Below are 11,095 nucleotides of genomic sequence, written 5' to 3' on the forward strand. Positions count from 1 at the left end.
GATAAGTCGGAAAGCAAGTAGTAAATGACTGCTGGTCTAGACTTATGATTAAAAAGAAAAAAGACTGCATCCCCTCCAAATTCATGTGTTGAAGTTCTAACCACACCCCAATGTGACTGTATTGGAGATAAGGCCTTTAAGTAGGTGATTAGGTTTAAATAAGGTCATCAAATCTAACCTTGATCCAATAGAATTGATTCCCTTGTATGAAATGAGAAAGAGACACCAGAGCTTTCTCTCTACCACATGAGGACACACTGAGAAGGTGGCCATCTGAAAGCCTGGAAGAGAGCTGCACCAGAAATTGACCATGCTGGCCTTGATCTTAGACTTCCCAGGCCCCAGAACTATGAGAATAAATTTCTATTCTTTTAACTATCCAATTTATGGTAGTTTGTTATGGCAGCCTGCGAAGATTAACACAGGAATACATTCTCTGGCTTTTACCGATTTTGTATTCCTTATGGTTTCAGAAAGATGAGAAAAGACAATGGTGTATGTCAAATAAGATCATTAGCTATACTATAGATGATATTATACAGTATTATGATAATGTTTGAAAAATTTTCCATGAATGCATAAAATAAAAATGTTCTGTATTAAAGAAAACATTTTAACATTTAGATATGATATAAAAATAAATGCAATTTTCCAAATTCTAATGCAACAATGAATTGTACTCACTATTACATATGAAACAACTAATTATATATTAGGTAGAATTTTCTACTGAGAATATTTAAGATAAACTCATTTATATAAATATTATGGAAATAAAATCATTTAAGTGTATTAAATTTTGCTAATATTCATGTGTGGTATGTGCAGCATTATAAATACATTAAGCATTTACATTCTTTTTTATTATACTTTTTTTAATTTGAAAATATATATTTTACCTTTGAAAAGTTATACATTGTTCTTAATAGTTATTCAACAAAAATGGTGACTTTTAAAAATCTACTGTAATGTCTCGTTCTCAACAATAAATACTATATTATTTTACAAGCAAATGAGATATTTTCAATGGGCCTCTCAAAATAACTTAAAATCTTATCAGAGGAATTCAGCAACAATTGCTCAAATAAATTCCATTTTACTAGAAATATTTGATTATATTATCTGTGATCAAAATTTCTACTCATCTTTCCCTATATCATCTCTCAGTTTTTAATTGATTATGTTACTTTTCCCTCTATGTCATATAAAAAATATAATGAAATCTGGAAGAAAATTAGTATTGATTTTATTTTACTTAACTATGAAATTTTGGGGCTGTTTATGCCTATAAAAAATTTCTTTAAAATTCCTTGTTTCTTGTCTCAAAGGAATATCATGATTTATGAGAGGATGGCAAAAAAAATTGAGGAGACTATAGCACGTATATACAAATAAGCATAGTATTTTAAATATTATTAATATATAACCGTTTATAATATTTGAGAATATTAATTCCTTTACTTTAAAATGTTTAAATTTATTTTCTTTTATGATCTAGATTGAAGGGATTTTTCTATAAGTAGTAATTTTAAATGCTTAGTTATATTTAATATAAAATAGTGTGGGTAATGGCATAAACAGTTACATTAGTTCAATTATAATTCTTCCTTAGAGTTCAATTAGAATGTATGCAATTTAATGATTACACTGGACAATGTTCATGGGTTTTTCTTAACTGAGTATTTGCCTTGGGAGTTGAAGGGTGGCTGAAAAGATAACATTTGTTTGAGAAAGAAAAAAATAAGATGATTACTATTCAAACCTCTTTCAAATACATTTGCATGATAGTTTTAATCAATTAATAATACTGTATGAGACTGTAAGGAATTTATAATAATCTGTCAACTAAAACAATCTAATTTCAGACAATTGCTATTTTGCTTTATTCTCCCTCTATTGACCATGAAGGTCATAACATTGTAACTGCAGAACCTATATACAAATTGGTAGATATTTGCAATTCATATGGTTTCCCTGTATCTTCTCTATACACTTTTAGAAGAACTTTAGCCTCAACTTACTTTCCCCTTGCCTTCCCTTGTAATACTGAATAGGCATGGGACCTAGGCCTAACTATTTATACCCAACTTGACATTTAATTTTTAAAATAATAAATTAGACAAGCAGATATTTAGTAGAGTCCATGATCTCACAAGAGTGGAGGTAAAGGCGTATGGCCCTTGGGGATAGAAATTGTCTTGAGTCAGATATTCCGCATCTCATTGTGGCATATTAATCACACAATGGAAAGAAGTCAAGAAAAGATGAAAGATGCTTGTACTAAAATAAAAGCACATTCTTGCAGGTGGACGGATTCAAACTGGTCACTGTTTTTTTTCTTTCTTGTAAAAGTTTTACATATGTTCATTCATAGTCTAATGCAATCAGAAAATATTGGAAATTTTAATTCAAGGGTTTTTGTCTCCTAGGATGAAAACAGTGCCAATCAAAGTGCTGAATGTGTTTCTTTAGTTTCAACTGGCTATATGGTGTGAAACCAAGGTGCTCTTTGCTTGCAAAAACTAAACATTAAAGTAAATAAATGTTTAAGACTTTACTTTGAGAGTCAGATCTCGGTGGATTCAAAGCAGAATCATTTTACTCTAATAGACAACTTTTACTCTAGCGAATTTTTACTCTAATGTTTAGAGCGTTAGACATAAGGGCCATTTTGTTTATTAGAGAATGCTAATAAAAGTCCTTCTAGGCCAGGGCAAGTAATTACTACAGGAAGAAGAAGGAAGCAAGATGGAGGATGAGACTGAATAAAGATAATTAGACATCTAAGGAGAAAGGTTTCAGTTCCATTTTTCTCTGGGAATTTTGGAAATGAACAACTCTTAATGGGTGCTGTTCACAGTATAGTACAAATTCTATTGTGTCATTTTAGAAAGAGAAGGGGACTGAAACAGTCCTACCATGTCTCTCATGGACTATGTATGTTATGAAAAATATCGAAATCTGTCAGAGAAAGATCATGCTAAACAGCTGCTTTGGGATTCAACGAGGTCTGAGAGTAGGTCCAGACAGGTATAAACATGGAAATTTCTCCCAATATGATAACCTAAAGAAAGAGGCAAGTTTTACAAGAGGCCAGTGTGGCTAGAGGAGAGTGACTAAGGTAGATAAAATAGTAATCGAAAAGGGAGAAAAATAGATTAAATGTTTTAGGGCCTTGGCAGTCATGGCAAGGATTTTGGTTGTAGATATATGGAAACCCATTGCACATTTTGAGCAGAGAAGTTACAGGATTGATTTTCAGTTTAACCGGTTATACTATTTTCTGTTAAGGACAGAAAGAGTGGAATTGGGAAGGCAGAACAAGGTAAAGAAGAGTTTATCGGAATAAACCAAGTGAGAGATTACAGTGACTTAATGTGACTTGATTAATGTATTACCAACGAAATGATTGAGAAGTCATCGGATGATAGATGTATTTTGCTGTCTTTCTCAAGAGGATTGGTTGAATAATTGAGTGTAAGCTCTAAGAGAAAGACAGAAGTCAAAGGTTCTTTCAGATTTTTTACGTAACCATCTGTAAGGATGGATTAATGCTAATTGAATTAGGGAAGAATAGAGATGGAACAGGTTTGAAGAGTGGGGGTGCAGCAGCTGAATTTTAGACATAATAAAATTAGTATGGCTATTATGCTTCCAAGTGAAGTTGTTGATTAGTAAGTTGTATGGACTCTGGAAAGTCTGGGGAAAAGCATCAGCCCGAAGATGTAAATTTTGAAGTAATCCGTAGATTTTATTGGAAATCACGAAAATAAATGGGACCCTGAAGAAGTTGAGTGTAGATATAAATATAAAGGATAAGTATTGAACCTTAGAGAATTTCAGCTTTAAAAATTCAAGATGATGAAAATAAATGAGAAAAGATGACTAAGAAGCAGCCAACCAGAGATGTGAAAGGAAAACCAAATAATTGCTTTGCTCTGGAGACAGATTAAGAAACTATGGAACGGTGTATTGTGTCAAATGCTGTTAATTTGTCAAAGAAGATTCAGATCAAGAATGAATCATTGGTATATTTCAGACATCTCCTGTGCTCCACCTACACATCCTGCTCTCTCCCACCACCCCTACCAGCAAAACCCAACCACTGATCAACCACTGATTTTTTTATTGTCTCTATAGTGTTGCCTCTTCCAGAATGTCGTATGTCCACTTTCAAACAGGCTTGTTTCAATAAGCAGTGTATATTTAAGTTTCCTCCGTGCGTTTTTGTGACTTGGTAGTACACTCCTTTACTCATTGACTAACATTGTATTGTATGAATGTAGGACAGTTTGTTTATCCATTTGCCTTTTGAAGGATACCTTGGTTGCTGCCCATTTGGGGCAAATATGAAAAAAACTGCAGATATTTCTGTATACATATGTTTTAACTCATTTGGATAAATAAATAACAAAGAATGTGGTTGGTGAATTGGATAATAAAACTATGCTCAGCTTTGTAAGAACCCGCCAAACTGTTTTTTCAAAATGGATGTATCATTGGTCATTTCCACTAGCAAAATTAAGAGTTCCTGTTGCTCCACATCCTGTAACAATGTACTATTGTCTGTTTACTTGACTTTAGTCATTTCAATAAGTATATAATGGTATCTCATAGTTCTTCTAATGTGCAATTCTTAATTACATACAATGTTGAACATATTTTGATATGCTTATATCACGTCAGCATATCTTCTTCAATAAAATTTTTTGTTCAGATCTTTTGCCCATTTTTAAACTGGGCTTTTTTGTTATTAAGTGTGTACTTTCTATATTTTGATATCAATTCTTTATCAGATATGTGTTTTACACATATTTTCTCACAGTCTGTGGCTTGTCTTTTCATTCTCTTAACAATGTCTTTTTCAGAGCAGAAGATTTTAATTTTAATGCAGGGTAACTTAACAGTTTCTTTTTTCTTTTATGAACTGTGATTTTGGTATTGTATTTAAAAATTCATGATCAAACTCAAGGTCATGTAGATTTTCTTCCATGTTATATCCTAGAAGTTTTAGAGTTTTGTATTTTACATTTAGGTCTGTGACTCACTTGGAGTTAATTTATCTTATAGATGTAAGATTTGTGTCTAAATTTATTTATTTTTGCATGTGGACATCAAGTTGAATGTTAAGTTTGGGCACGGGGATATTTTATGGGAACACCAAAGGTCATAGATATTTATTCACTTAACAAGTATTGACTAGGCACCAACTATGTACAGAGTTCATTCTAGATGTTGGCAAGGACTGGAATTCTCCCTATTACCTAGTAAGGTGCCACCTATCAAACGTCCTGTTTTGATTCCTTCACATAAACAAATTTGAGGTCCCCAGCCTGCACCAAGTGTACAATCCAATGCTATGGTAATGTACATAACTAAGAATATACATAATATACATAACTAAGCTAAATAATGTTTTGGTCTGAGAATATCAATGTAGCAGATTGCTATCCATGTTTTCTTTTTCCTGGACACAAAGCTTGACTTCATTTTACAGCTTTTTATTTATTTATTTATTTATTTTGTAGTTAGATGTGGCCATGAAAAGGTGTTCTCAGTGGAGTGTGAAGGGAAGTGATGTGGACCACTTCTAGAGCTGGCCCGCAAAATCTCCTAAAAGATCATCCACACTCTCTCCCTCATTTATCAAATGCATAGAGAACATCAAAAGGCTTCCTACAGTGTTAGGTTAGTCAGTGAAAGGCTACTGGGGTCCTAAATCACTGTGAATCAGACCACCTCACTCATCCTGCTGACACAAATGAACCATGCGTGAGTACAAAATTAAATTTTATTTCTTTCTTATTTATCTATGTTTTTTTTCTTCCTTTTTTTTTTAAACAGGGTCTCATTCTGTTACCTAGGCTGGAGTGCAGTGCCTCATTAAAGCCTTGACCTCCTCAGCCTAAGTGATCCTCCCACCTCAGCCTCAACAAGAGGTTGGGACCACAGGTGTGCACCACCAAACTTGGCTAATTTTTTTTTTTTTTTTTGAGAGATAAAGTCTCCCTATGTTGCCCAGGCTGGTCTCAAAACTCCTGGGTTCAAGGGATCTTCCCTCCTCTGCCTCTCAAAGCGCTGAGATTACAGGCATGAGCCACGACAGCTAGCTAAGTTTTCTTTTCAGCAACTGAAGTTTGGAGTTGTTCATTACAACACTTAACTTATGTGGACCAGGTCATTCATCCGGCCTCAACTACTGCCTCTTAAACTCTAAGGAAACCCCTCCTGCCAACAAATGCAAGAAATAGGTAACAATCTTATATGCTTACAGAAGCTAATAAGTAAAGAAAAGGCGTGAAGCATGCTGGATGTATGGCTGAGGAGATCATATGCCTAAGCTAAAGACAGCAACAACCATTTAAGTATAGTTTCATTATTTTTTTGTTTTGTTTTCATTATTATTTCAGTATTAACAGTTGTCAGATACTTGGGGTCTGTGCCTTTGGTTGTCTTATTCAGCACTTTTTCTAGGAAGTGCTTGGCTCATAGATCACAATCAATACTTCTTTTTCTTTCTTATAAAAGGATGATTGATGATGTAAATTAACTATAGGAGGCAGTTTTAAAAACCTTTATATTTGTCAGTATACTCCTCTTATCCTCTAACTAGGTCATAAATAATGTAACTTACTTATATTTACATGCTTGTAACATTTAAAATCTTGCTTCTTATATATAATACTATCAATAAATGATTGTTGAATAAATGCTCAATAAATATTTGTTGAATTGACTTTTAGACTTGGTCTCTTTCCATAAATAAGAAATGAATTCACTTTATATAGTCTTTTAAAATTACTTTTGTCTATAAATTCACATTTTCTCCTCAGAGGCAAAACCCTATAATCAATGTGAAGGATTGTTTTTCATCCTCCTACAAAGTATGTATTTCTTTTGAATAGGAAATACAAGCATTAGAGAGATTTAGGGATACCAAGAGGATTGGCAATCAAGTAGCTTAGTTCGTCTTTATTTTCATTAAAGGGGTGAAAGGCCTTTGGAGTTCATGAGACACTAAAATTAATGATGCATTCTAATTAAGTAAATGTTCAGTTCCTTTTCTTAATTGCAATACTGTACAAAATGTAAGAAGAAAGGTCAATTTGCTTCATATCAATCTCTTCAATAAAAATAAAAGTCCTCCCACTCCCTGCCAGTCATTCTTTTGGTGGTCTCATTTTAAATCTCAAAAATTTTAAAATATTTTGCTAATTATTATCAGCTTCTGTATTTAATTTTATTGTGTTTAGTGTCTTTTCTTCATACCAAGGTTAGTACTTTTCACATAATCTTCAAATTTAATGAACATTATGCACTTTCTCACAGCTATGTCAATATTTGTTATACCTAAGTCAGCATGTATTGAGTGCTGATATGTATGAGGCTATATGCTAAATGTTATATTCTAAATAAATAAAATTATGTAATACTATATATCTTTAATTCACTAGTTAATTTCTAGAAAGTAGTGCTATGTTTATTTTTCCCTACTCTGATTTCCTATCCATCCCCCATGTAAATGAATAGGAAGAATCAACTTTGTTGTTATTTTTTTGGGGACAGAGTCTCACTCTGTTGCCCAGGCTGGAATGCAGCAGTGTGATTATGGTTCACTGTAGTCTCAACTTCCTGGGCTCAATCAACTCTACCATCTCAGTCTCCCAAGTATCTGAGATTACAGTGCACACTAGCATGCCCGGCTAATTTTTGTATTTTTTGTAAAGACCATGTTTTGCCATGTTGCCCAGGCTGGTCTAGAACTTCTGGGCTCAGGGGACCCTCCCTGCCTAGACCCTCCAAAGAGTTGGAATTCCAGGTGTCAACAACTGTGCCCAGCCTCAGCTCAGTTCTTGACTCATGAAAGATGGTGGTTTGCTCAGTACCTGGAGGAATGGAATGGGGAGGAAGCAAGAGTTTGCTGTTAAATCATCTAGTTCCTAGAGAGGAAAGAACATACTACTTATGTTCTACTCTGTTCATGAGTATTAGTTTCCTATTGCTGCTGTTACAAATTACCACAAGTATAATGACTTATAGTAACATAAATTGTATTAGTTTGCAGTTCTGGAGGTCAGAAGCCTAAAATGGGCCAGCAATGTTTCATTTCTTCTGGAAGCTCTAGGGAAGAATCTTCCCTTTTCCAGATTCTAGAGGGTATCCTGCCTGCATTTCTTGGCTACTCTCCTCAATCCTCCCCATCACTTCACCAATGCTTCTGTCCTCACATCTCTGACTCTTTCATTCTACCTCCCTCTTGCAAGAATGCTTGTGATTACATTGGGCGTTTACAGCTGACCTAAGATAACTTCTACATCTCCAGATACTTAATGTTTTAACATTTGCAAAGTCCCTTTTGCCACAAAAGGGGAAGTTATCACAGGTTCTGGGAATTAGGATGTGGACATTTTGGAGGTCGTTATTGTTTCTGCCACACCCATACTAATTAATCATTAAAATCCAGTTGCAAGGAAAGATTGTAAGGAAGTTATATCTTACCATTTCCTTGAATATTCTTATATTTATTATTTTTGTAAGTTGTTTCAAAAATTGTACATATATATACATGCCTATCGATATGCATAAATTCATATATCGACTATGCCAATGAATGTATTTCAGTCACTACACTAATAAATAAATGTTGGTGGTACAAATAATTTAAAGAATAATTATTTTTGTTAATGTCAAAAAATGTTAATTCTGAGAATTTTGAGTAGCAAAATGTTAAATAATTATAAACTAACAGTTTAATAATTCAGCTTATGATACTACAAACATTTCACTCTTCCCTAAATATATTTTACTTGCAAGAAGTTGACACATGAAGAATGTACACTTATATATATAACTTGTTAATAAAATTATATGACATTTTCATCATATTTCTTCAACAAACTAGGAAATACAATACAGTGAATAAAAAGAATTCAACAATGTCTTTTAGTAATTTTTATGAGCTGATTGTTTGCATCTTCTCAAAATTTGTATGTTGATGCCCTAGTCTTCAGTGTGATGGTATTTTGAGGTAAGGAATTAGGGAGGTAATAGGGTTTACAGTGGAACATAAAGGTGGGTCCCACATAATGGCATTGGTGCCCTTAAAAAGAAGTTACCTCTCTCTCGACCACCTCCCCCTCCTCTACTTTCACACACCTATGAAGTCATGTGACCACACAGTGACAAGGAGGTGATCTGCAAATCAGAAAGCAGGCCCTCTGTAGAAATCAAATCAGCTGGCACTTTGATCTTGGAATTCCCAGCCTATGTTGTTTAAACCACCCTGTCTGTGGTATTTCGTTGTAACAGCCTGAATGAGCAGACTAAGATAGAAATTAGTAACAGTGCTTCAATTTCCTCATCTCACTTCTCTCATATTAAGATAAAATACTAAGTTACCTCACAACATGGTGAAAGGATTAAATTAATATGGTGAATAGTAAGGTATTTATAAGACTATAAAGTCTTGTGCAAAGGTCATGATTTCTAACATACTTTGGTTTATTAGGCCAAACGTATGTCAAATATTCCAAAAGTTTTTTGAATAATGCTATAATTTAATAACAATATTTTTAAATGTTGGATACAAATTAAATGCAATAAACCTTTGCAAGAATGTTAAAGAGGGAAAAATTGATGAAGTCCTTAGTTTCATCCATTAAATTAATATTTATTGAGCTCCTTCTCTATGTAAGGAGATGTGCTAGGTGGTAGAGATACAAAGTCACTGAGTTGAGAATAAAAACATAATCATGGTTCCTTCTTCATGGAACTGAAAGTTGACAGTATGTGCTTTGAAATAGGTTAAGCTCTGCACCCCAATTATACGCATGTGAAAACTATTTTTTTTTCTTCTTGAGAAGGAGTCTTGCTTTATTGCCCAGGCTGGAGTGCAGTGGTGTGATCATGGCTCGCTGCAACCTCTGCCTCCTGGGTTCAAGCAATTCTCCTGCCTCAGCCTCCCAAGTAATTGGGATTACAGGTGCCTGCCACCATGCCCAGCTAATTTTTGTATTTTTATTAGAAAGGGGATTTCGCCATGTTGGCCAGGCTGGTCTCCAGCTCCCGACCTCAGGCAATTCGCCTGCCTTGACCTCCCAAAGTACTGGGATTACAGGCAAGAGCCACTGCGCGTGGCCTGAAAACTAATTATTAATCACACAAAAACACACACAGCAATACAAATGCTATTGAAATATGGTTCTAGAAACGCTTCTGTAAAGCACTAATTTTTCAGATTAGTGCAAAAATTTTAATTTTAAAAGCATACACTATAGACATTTAAAAATGTTTGATCTGAGTCTATGTTCATCTTGTTTAATCCAGTAATGATAACCCTTTTGAAGTGATGATTAGTGCCAAATCGATTTTAGTGTTGATATTCTACTTTAGAATTGCCATTTTCAAAACAAAAATGGCTTGTATGTAACACACAAATATTGATGTATATGAAAAAACACTGGTGTGGCTCAAACCACTCCAGAACACTGAACCTTCCTAAATGGTCGAAGTCTTGTAGCTTTTATTCAAATTAGAAAGTTTTTTTTATGGAAAATGTGGTGAGATTTTTTTGTTTGTATGTTTTACATAATGTTTCCATTAAAAGATGTTGTCTGAGTCTCTGCGTTTCTTTCATATTGTGTGTGTGTGTTTCTGTGTGTGTAGTTTCAGATATGTGTTACAGTCTAATTAAACTTATTTTGAGAGGACAGCTTTCCTCTTGGAACAATCCTATTTCTACATTTTTAAGGAATTTAAAAAAATAGAATAGACAGGTGACATGATGGAGTATAACATTGCAGGTGGTTGAAATTATCGACCATATATACATATGAAAATATATATATATATATATATATATATATTTTGAGACAGAGTCTCACTCTGTTGTCAGGCTGAAGTGCAGTGGCGCGATCTTGGTTCACTGCAACCTCCGACTCCCTGGTTCAAGCGATTCTCCTCAACCTCCTGAGTAGTGGGACTACAGGCACGTGCCACCATGCCCAGAAAAATTTTGTGTTTTTAGTAGAGACGGGGTTTCACCACATTGGCCAGGATGATCTCCATCTCCTGATCTCGTGATTCGCCCGCCCGC

The sequence above is a fragment of the Pongo pygmaeus genome, chromosome 1 (assembly GCF_028885625.2).
Source record: "Pongo pygmaeus isolate AG05252 chromosome 1, NHGRI_mPonPyg2-v2.0_pri, whole genome shotgun sequence".
In the NCBI taxonomy this organism is placed as follows: domain Eukaryota; kingdom Metazoa; phylum Chordata; class Mammalia; order Primates; family Hominidae; genus Pongo; species Pongo pygmaeus.